The sequence below is a fragment of the Aotus nancymaae genome, unplaced genomic scaffold (assembly GCF_030222135.1).
Source record: "Aotus nancymaae isolate 86718 unplaced genomic scaffold, 86718_ANA_hifiasm-v0.15.2.pri h1tg000036l, whole genome shotgun sequence".
Lineage (NCBI taxonomy): Eukaryota > Metazoa > Chordata > Mammalia > Primates > Aotidae > Aotus > Aotus nancymaae.
This window is the reverse complement of record NW_026988450.1, coordinates 15,912,481-15,922,940: the sequence shown is the minus strand read 5'-3', so window position 1 is coordinate 15,922,940 and position 10,460 is coordinate 15,912,481. Positions and strand designations below refer to the sequence as shown.

Sequence of the window (10,460 nt, the reverse complement as noted above, 5' to 3'; positions counted from 1 at the left end):
TCTTAACAACATTATTATAATATAGTTCAGTTATTATCACCATTTTATAGGTAAGAGAAGTGAGCCTTGGCGAGATTAAGTAACTCTCTCAAGGCCACACAATCACTGAGTGGCAGAGACAGGACTTGAATCCATGTTGGTGCGACTCCAGAATTCTCACTCTTAACTGCTAGACCATAGACTGCCTTATGTCACTTCTACTAGTTGTCCAAATATGGTGAGGGTTCATAAGAAAGATATTGTAAAGTGGTTTCTTTTATCTAATTTCAGCTCTAAAGTAACAAGACGATTTAGTGATAAAGAAAATATTTGAATTTAGGACTCTAAGTGTTCTTTTAGCTGATCCAAAATTATTCACTTTGTAATGGGATTGTTTCTGTGATTCAAGTCAATGTTTGCAATGTTCTTGTAGGTTGGTTAACCTCAGGACATAGAAAAGAAATGACTATAATGTAACCGTTCAAAAGATCAGTTTATCACTAAATACACAAACATAAGTGTGTAAAACTTTTTCAATAGAAGACTCAGTCAAGTTCTTAAGCAAAAGACGTTCCTTCAACAAGCTGGTATGCAATAACTGCTTTCCAGAAATCCCAGTACCACTAAAAATTCATATTTTGAACAAGATTAAATCCTTTATTGCTCTGGCTATTGAAGAGGTGGTGCCAAGAGACTGAAATCTTATGAAAGACATTTATTTTTTCAAGGAATGTGTTAATATTTATTTAATTAAATTCATAACCCTTTGTTTAAAATGTATTTATAGAAAAGGGAGAAAAACAGACTCCACAATTAGTTTTCTTGTATCTAGGACAAGCTTGTTATAACAGTCACGGGATACATTTTGACGGGTGCTATTTCAGCATTGACTATTTTGAAAACTTGGAGAAAAACACTTTAAAGTCAATACTGTCCAATTTAAAAATATGAAGTTGGATCATATACCATAATATATATTTAACCGCTTCAAATCTTCTATGAATTTTAGAGGTGGCTCAATTAACTTGGTATTCTTACATTCTTTATAAATCATGTCTAACAAGATTACAATACTATTTTTCCCCCCTTTCTCTCAAGAGGCCTCCTGGAGACAGTGACTACAGCTTAATGGCCCTGCACCCCCATCCTGCTCAGGATAATATTGAATGCACACGGGATGTTACTAAGCCTGAGGGGTTTGACTCACTGTCCTTTATGTCATCAAGCCTCATCAACACCCTCTTCCTCTCCCTGTTTTCTCTCCTCCTCTCTTTCTCAAAAGTTGAGCTCTATATAAAGGTAATTAATACAAAGTAGAAAATGGTAGGCTGCGTGAAAGGCGCAGTTAGGTGCTCTGGGTGGTCAGAAGGCACATTTGGCTTAGGGGAAATCAGAGAGAGTTGCTGCCTGAGAGGGCATCGAGTTAGAGGATTTAGGCACACAGACATTAGAGGATGACTTTCGGTACATGCAAAGACAGGTGGTATGCTGTTTAAATGTTTGCTGAGTGAATGGAAAGGTATTCTGAAAAGTGAAATAGGTGCATAATTAATGAGAGTGAGAAAAGCCCAAAGGGAAGCACATGAAGGACTTGAGTGCTTGATGCATCCTTCCGGACCGGAACCTTTTGCCGTGTATGGGTGGAGACCTGGATAGATGAGTTCCTCGAAGGGAGACAAGACATTCTTTCCCCTCAGCTCTTGCCTAGAGACTCATGGTTGTGCCAAGGATGCCCTTTGGAAGTAACTGACAAAAGAAATGAGGAGATAGGATGTCAATCAGTGTCAAAACCCAGTTAGATTGATCATGGTCTGTCTTCATTGCAAAACTTGCAGTACATATCTCAGTGGCAATACTTTATTTGTTTAATTACTTCTCAAACATCTGCCTTTTTTTTTTTTTTTTTTTTTTTTTGCAAATCCACTGAGCTTTGTGAGGGAAGGGCCTGGGTTGGTTTTCTTTGCATTCTATACTAAGCATGTAGCTGGTGCACAGTAAATATTTGTAGAATGAATGCTTTGCCTTCACTCATTCATAACAGAGATTCTTGAATGAATAAAAGCAAAGTAAATTGTTCTATTTATCTAAAATGTAAAGCACATAGGTACTTATGTTAGGAAGACAGTTTGGATCAAATTACTGGGGATTTGAGTATCTAGCTAAGACTCAGTACTTGTAGTACTGTGGCAAGTGACAGATTATTAATTAAAAGTTTTGAGTAGGCGAGTGACAATTTCAGCTTTGTTTTACAAAAATACTTCTCTTTTAAAATTACTTGGGAATTAGAATTCATGAAGAAGAAGATTGTAAGTATGATCTGAGTCACATCATCATTACTTTAGCCCATTGCTTTTGAAGCAATCTCCAGGAAATTTCCCCTGCAACCTGCCTGTTCCCCCCACTTGGATTCCATGTAGAAGATGCAAAGGGTTGTGGTGGTAACATAGAGTGTGGGATGGAAGAGGAGGAGGCAAGGAGTGGGGGCTGTGTAACAAATTGGGCATAAATATGTGTCCATTCTTACCATGAATTAAAGATTTATTTTTCAATTTTTTCAGAAGTGTGCCAGTCATTTACAAACACATCTTAAGATTCTGACTTGGCTAGCGAGATGAGGCCATAACATCCAGGATTAGTCTATTGGCTGAGCTAAACTCAGTGATGCTACCATCAGAAATGGCTTAATTTTCTCATCATTGTCTCTAAATGTTCTCTTGACTCTTCTTTTTCCTGCCTTTGTGAACATCCTCACATTTCAAGCAAATTCCCATAGCTTTCTGGTCACTTTCAGATACTCAACTTTGTCCAGTCTAATTTAACACTCAAACATCTAGTTCAAAGATTCTCTCCTGCCCACTATGACCAGGAGCTCAGGAAAGGGAAATAGTCTATGCCTGTCCTTTTGTTTTTTTCTTCTGGAATGCAGTGGGAGACGGAGATTGCACAGAAGAAAAGGGTCAGAAATATTCCTACTTAGTTTGTGATATTTGAAGCTCAAAATTCTCGTTCTTTGGGATGTTTGTAGTCTTTTTGAAAGATCCAAAGAAGTTCCCTGATGTGAATAAAGCACTCTGTTGGGGGAATTCTGTAACTCCTTATAAGCCACTTCAACTCCTGCCCCCAGCGATCTACCCTTCAGCCATTTAATAATAGGGTTGCCCCACCCTAACTAGCTTCTTACTGGCTGTCAGGGTCCCAGTAAGAAAATAGAAGCCTATCTTCCTTGGTATGTACTTGGTCCTTGGAAAATTCATTCATCCTTGTCATGACAATAAATACGTAAATAAATAAACAAGCATTATAGGCTTGCCCCACAGTTCCTCTTTCTTTGCTCCATTGTATAGAGCTGCTCCCTGCAATTACCTGCATTCAGAATTCCCCTCTCACAGAGTTTCCAGAAGGAAGCAAGTGCCAGTCTCTGTGTTCATATATGCCTCTCTGTTCTGGGAGTCAAATATCAATTTTACCCAAGACTTCTCTTAGTCTGCTTCATTTGGGTCTCTTAGTAGCACTGGGACCCTTGAGTCCACATCTTGCTAACAGCCCATCTAGGGAGCGAGATGCTTTTGCATGCTTCATGAGATTATCCTTTTATCGGTATGACTGGTTCTCTAGGAATATCTTCCCACTGGCTTCAGCAAAAGAAAGGGGAAACACCCTCATCCTTCCTCCCATGGGAAAGGGGAAAGAGATGTCATCATGCTTTCCTCTAAGCTCACAACACAATGATGCCATAGGTTTCCTCCAAAGAACTCTAGTTTTTTTGCTTATATATGCTAACTGGGGCATTGGTCTCTGGACCCGTCTTGCTGCCGTTTAGTAAGCGCTATGTGGATGTATTTGGCACCTCTCTTTAGTACTCAGCATTGCTTGTCTTCTGTTGTTCTCAGTTTTAGTGCTTAATGAAAATTCCAAGACAACAGAAAATATCCATTTAATTTCCTAGACTATACACAGCCCCCGATCCTGGTAACTCAGAGTTTAGAAACACACCGTTATTACAAACTGTAATATAGGCAAAGAATAGGGTGCTATGAGAAAGAGCAACATGGCACATGCTGGCCTGACCAGGCTTGGCTCATTTCTGTAGACAAGGGCCTAGAAACTGTATCAGACTATTTTCTGGTAGAATTATCAGAGGTGAGTGCTTTCTTAGGAGTGTATCAGTGATGACTAGAGCCATATATCCAGGAAGAGTCCATGACTTCATTAATTCATTTATTAGTAGTTCCTGCGTTCTAACCATTTAATAGGTATCATATAAGTGCTAAAAATTTAAAAAAGTAGGATTCTGTTTCTTTCTCAAGATGTTTAAAGTCTCATTGGAGATATAGCTAAGTAAGAAGTTACAATGTAGGGAGCTAAGCTGAGGATAAGCCCAGGAATGCTATGGGAGTATCACCGTCCCTAGCCTTGGGAGATCAGTGGGAGACATTCTGGGATATTGACTACTTAAGTGGTTTCCTGAAGGCTGACGGGGTGTTGACTACACACAGAAATAAGAGGGAGGAAAGAGAAAGAATATTCTAAGTAGAAGTAGCATGTTCAAAGACACAGAACTGAATATCCCATTGAAGGAATCTTGACCCACTGGAGTACCTCTAATAGGTTATCAGTGTGCAAAGAAATGGATGCTTCCTTCCTTGCAACAACTTCTGCTGTTTATCCCAGTGTGTCTGGATGTGAAAATGATGCAAAAGCCCTGGTCTAGAAGCTAGAAATAATACGATACCTTTACAGAATTGCACAAGTGTTGAAATATATGAAGTGTGGAAAGAGATGCTGGCCAATTTCGGTCTTACCCATCACACTCAAATACATACATAACAATATTGTCATCAGTATAACCTTCAAGCTAGCAAGATCAAAAACTATAGGAGTGGGAATAAGATTTATTGATGAGTGAATGTTATCAGCTTTCACTATCCCAACATGATTTATGAAAAATTTTATTTTTGCTTCCCTTGTTCATCCACCTCGCTGAATTTCAAGGAGAATTTGGTTGTGTATGCTTAGCTCCTGGACTCTCACCATTGTAGAATCAGGGAACAGGACTGGAGGGGCCAAAGAGAAGAGGAAAAAGAGCAGTTGATGGAAGCCTCTTTTGAGGATATAAGAGAAAATAGGACGCGATGTAGTTGTGGTGTATAAATTGAAACTGAGTAAATTTTCTTTAAGATTTGCAAGTACAAATTTTGGAATTGTCTTAAAAATTACTTTAGAATTTTTCTAAAATTAGACTTTTCATCAAATGTGAAACTGAACAGGGTCTGGGCTATATGAAGCATCAGGGTTTGTTAGGGGTGGGTGTGCTGCTTAGGCATGCTTATAAATGGGAAAGAGGTTTAGTGCAATGTGGAAAATAATCTCTGGATTTGGAATGAGAATATATGATTCTTGCTTTTGATACTCAATAGTGGTATAATTTTTGATTAGGCCCTCTGATTCCTCTGACTCCCTATCACCTCAATGTCCCTACAAATGAATGGGAATGTAGTACCCAACCTACATACCACATTGGGTCAACATAAATAATAAATAAGACATGAAAGTGCTATAAAAATTGTAAGAAGTTATCCAGAGTTTCACAACAGCAATAATAAGTGACATTAATATTTTAAAAATTGATACATAATACATGTACCTATTTTTGGGGTATTTTTGATAATTTGATACTGTTACATAATCAAATTAAGGTAATTGCGATATCTGTCACCTTAAATATTTATGTATTCTTTATGCTAGCAACATTTGAATTATCTTCTAGCTATTGGTGTTAATATTAACAAGAATATCTTTACAATTTTGTTTTGGTTTCCCATAAATTTATTTAGTCAGAACTTCAGAGGGTTCTAGAAACCTGCATTTTTAACAAGGACTGCAGATGATTCTAGGTTTTAATTAAAAGTGTGGCTTGGGGAAGCAACTTTACTCTTTCTTGTGTGTCAGACTACATATACAATAAAATAAAAAGTCATATAATGGAACAAAAAATTGCTTTATACAAAATATTAGTAGATACCTAAATACAGTATTACAGTATGGTCTTAAAGTCAAATCATATATATATAGTTGTATTTCTTTTTTTTTTGGAGGTAGAGTCTCGCTCTGTAGCCAGGATCCAGGCTGGAGTGCAGTGGCACAGTCTAAGCTCACTGCAACCTCCACCTCCTGGGTTCAAGCAATTCTCTTGCCTCAGTCTCCCAAGTAGCTGGGACTACAGGTGCGTGCCACCATGCCCAGCTAATTTTTGTATTTTAGTAGAGATGGGGTTTCACTATGTTGGCCAGGATGGTCTCGATCTCTTGACCTCGTGATCCGCCCACCTCGCCTCCCAAAGTGCTGGGATTATAGGCGTGCGCCACTGCACCCGGCTATAGTTGTATTTCTAAGTACAGTAGTGCCGCCTCATCCAAAGTTTCCCTTTCTGTGGTTTCAATTACCTGTAGTCAACCACATTCTAAAATAGGTGACTACTTTACAAGAACATATTTTGAGAGCAAGAGACACCAACCACATTCACATAACTTTTATTACAGTATGTTATAAATGTTCTATTTTATTATTATTAATCTCTTGCTATGCTTAATTTATACATTACACTTTATCATAGGTGTGTATATATAGAAAAAAACAGTGTATAAATGTTTGGTACTATCTGAAGTTTCAGAAGTCCACTGGGGGCCTTGGAATGTATCCCCCAAAGATAAAGGGGAACACCTGTATGAAAAATCAAAAGCTATACAACAATCAGAAACATTGAGAGAGCAAATTCTAGTATAAGTGAAGACATTCCTCTGAATTCCTAGGTTTCGTTGAGCATCAAAAATGACCAATCTTTTAGTCCTTTTCTTGTATATTATTCTGTATCCACATTCTCTGCATCTGATTGGATCCCTAGATTTTATTTAATTTTCTATGTGACATTCTCCACAGATATATATCATTGGTTGCTGCTTCGGAGGTAGAACGTCCTTGTGGGTGTCCATTGTTAGCCCGCAGCATGGGAAATCTTCTCACTCTGCATTTCCCTAATTTTTTAAACATTATAGAATTATACCCTTAGTGACTTGTAAGAAATGCTAGTTGATCACGACAGTAAGAAGGGGATAACAAAAAGCTGACCTCCCTCAAGTTTTAATGGCAATGGCTCTAATTTAGAGAAAACGAACTGCTCATTAGGAATGACTCTAAACTTAGCAAGAGTACAATGGAAACTCATCACACTTTCTTTTTAACATTATTCTTATCTGTCGAAGTTCTTATGTTCTATCTGGAAATGCCACAGTTCAGTCCCTGTATTTTCTGGTTCTGTCATGCTGCAAAATTCTGTGATAGAAGGTTATCTAATAAATTATTTGACAGGAAGTATAGAAAAAAAGTCTTTGTAATTCACAGTTCTGACATAATGAAAAGCTTATAATTCACTAGTGTGACCTCACAGATGTGAATTACAAGTTTCACTTGACTTGTTCACAATTTGTCTTTGAATTTATACTATGAAAAGTGAGAACCATATTGTCAAACTGTCACTCCATATTGATATATTACTGCTGAAGATTAAGAAACATTTTGCCAAAGAGCAGGAAAATAAAAATACTCTTAAGGAAAATGGAATTTGATACAAATGTGAAGGAGAATATGAAGAGAAAAATGCCTACAAAAAGGCAGCATGCAGTGTTTGTATCCGCCCAGAGAATTGCTTTTAATTTCTCTATTCAATAACAGCAAGCTCCTATATAACACTCAATGTATGCTAGGCACTCTTCTAAGCATGTTAGATATAAACACTTTTAAAACACAAGATACCCGTAGAGGTAGGTACTATTTTTATTCTATCTGTATTTATAGATGCACAGAGAGGTGAATCAACTTGCCTAAGGTCACACAGCTAGTAAGTGGCAGAACCAGGATTCAAAGTCAGGCCTCATGCCTCAGAGGCCTTACTCCTAAGCCTCTGCCACTTGACCCTGTTAGGATGTTATTAAAGATAGAGTTGGCTGAGTCTATACCAATCTTGTATCCTTAACATCACTATAAAAATCTCTTTGCTAGAATTTTTTCTTGATAGTGTTACATCAAAAGAGTGGAGGGCAAGAAAGAGAAACCATTTTACTTGTTTAAGTCCAGGATACATGGAGGTCCTCTATACTGTACATATATCTAGTATTCTTTTCAACCTTTCATGAATCTTTAAATAAAATACACAAAGCAGATTGTCATTCTGATAGTACTTCTCCTTGAAACCTTATTTTAAATAATTCAAACTTACAGAAAAGTTTTAAGGGTAAATCTCAAAACTGTTGTATACTTTTACCCAGATTTGTGGATTCTTTACATTTTGCCTCATTTTCTTGTGCACGTGTGCTCTCTCTCCCTCTTTCTTCCTCTGTCTTCACAATTATTTGAAACTAAGAGGTAAAGTGCCTTCTTATTCCCTAAGATTTCAGCGTGTATTTTCTGAAAGCAAGAACTTTTCCTGACATAATCACAATTAAATGATCAAAAATAGCAGACTTCTCACTGATGCAATACTAATATCTAATCCACAGTCCATATCCAAATTTTGTCAGTGGTCTCAATAGTGCTCTTTATAGCTATTTTCTTCATTAGAGAGTTCTCCCCACTTACTCATTTCCAAAATGACAAAAGTCTAAATAGGGGAACAGGTTAGGAATTGCTGGAGGTTAAGAGTGGTCTGGAATAGGGGAGGGGAGCGTGACCATAAAGGGGTAGGTAGCATGAATGAGAGCTGTGTGGTGATGGAGTGCTTCCACATTTTGATGACTGTGATGGTGGTTGCACAAATTCTATTATGTTAACAACTTTGAAAAGTTATCAATAGCTGGGTATAAAAGTAATGGATGAAGCCAGAACAAATGATGAACAGAATACCAATGCTGCGATGACTTCTCAGACGTAGTTAAATCGAGTTTCTCTCAGCTCAGAAGGCTCCCATAGAGTGTCTCAGGATGTTCAACTACACATCTTGTCTCTAGGAAGGCATCTGCCTTTTTCTATGGACTGCTCCAGCTTACTGTGGTGTTCTTTCTTCCCATGTGTGTGCTGTTATCACTGCGATCTGTTGCCCAGCCATCTATCAGGCTGCCTCCCAGGACTAGAAGTGGTGATCTCTTTTAACTTCTCTTTAACCCATAGCATGTAGACTGGTTGGCTCTCTTGCTCCAGCCGCTGCACCTGTTCTGTTCTCTTATATATTTCAACAGCACCCGGCAGGTACCCTTCACCTCCACTTACAATATGCATCATTGTGTAGTTTAAAAATCAACCTGCTTTGGGCTCCAAATAGTTCAAATATTTCAGTAAGAGTTCATGTGGTTTGTACTGGCTTTTTATAGAAACTCTCTTCCATAATTCAGATTTGAGTCCATAGGTCAATGACTATGAATTATAGACACCATACTGTACCTCAGATTGCCCTTCCTCAAATTTCACTCTCTCCCCTTCCTAATCTCTTCTCAAAATTATTGCCAATTATTAATTCAGTGGATACTTATGGAATGCTTTATCTTAACATTCAACTTTGATAGTAGTCCCTGAACAAAATTACAAACATCTGAGATGGAAATTTATAGTGTCATCTAATTTCTACCTTTCTACTTGTATCTGTTACAGTGCTACTCTGGGGATTCTATTCTGCTGTGGACTAGGATTCCTTGCTTTTCCCTAAAGAAGCTTCACTTGTTCCTCCTTTTTTGCTTTGCTCAAGCTCTTCTATTACTCCAATTTCTCTTTCCTGAGTAGCTGTAAAATTCCACTCATCTCTGGTTTCCGACCTGTGAAGTCATCTTCTCCAGTGATGCTTGCCTGATGTCCTTAATTAGTCTCCCTCTTTAGAACTTCCCCTCTTTCTCATCTTTGGTACATACATTTGTCATTTTTATAATTGCTGTTTGTGAGCTCCTGGAAGGCAAGATGAACGTCTTATTCCCTGTTTCAGCTGGTCTGTCCTGTAGTCCCCACCCTTAAACAGGCCTTCATTATTGCTCACCTAGACTCAACTCTATTCACCTTGCTCAGTATGGGCCGATAACAAATAATTTAAAAATTTAACCAATGTTTTCAGATTTTCACCAAGTATAATTTGCTCATTATTCGAGACCTTTTTTCAAGCTGACATTGATTAATTGATACAGGCTATTTGAGGATAATTATTCAATGAGCTATGATTATGTTTAACTGTGGCGTTCATCAAAGGAGTTAAGAGGATGCAGTTTGGGTGTGAGAGTGGTGAGTTTGAATATCCAGTCTTCCCATTAGTAGTTCTGTGATCTTGGGCATGTTCCTGAACTTCTTGAATCTCCATTTTCTTCATCTGAAAAGAGACTATAAGGAATGATAATATTTGCTTCCTAGAATTGTTATGAGGATTAAACATTTGGCATCACAATGACACCAAACCAGGTTTGTTTTGCCTGTGCACAGTAAGCCAATAACTATGATGCCAGGTTTTGCAAAAG

General features: G+C 37.8%; 1 pseudogene; it reads right to left on the bottom strand.

The window, feature by feature from the left end:
* Window positions 1-807: 807 nt before the first annotated feature.
* On the bottom strand, window positions 808-6,968 carry LOC110568896 (DNA-directed RNA polymerases I, II, and III subunit RPABC4-like; annotated as a pseudogene).
* Between the last annotated feature and the right edge of the window lie 3,492 nt (window positions 6,969-10,460).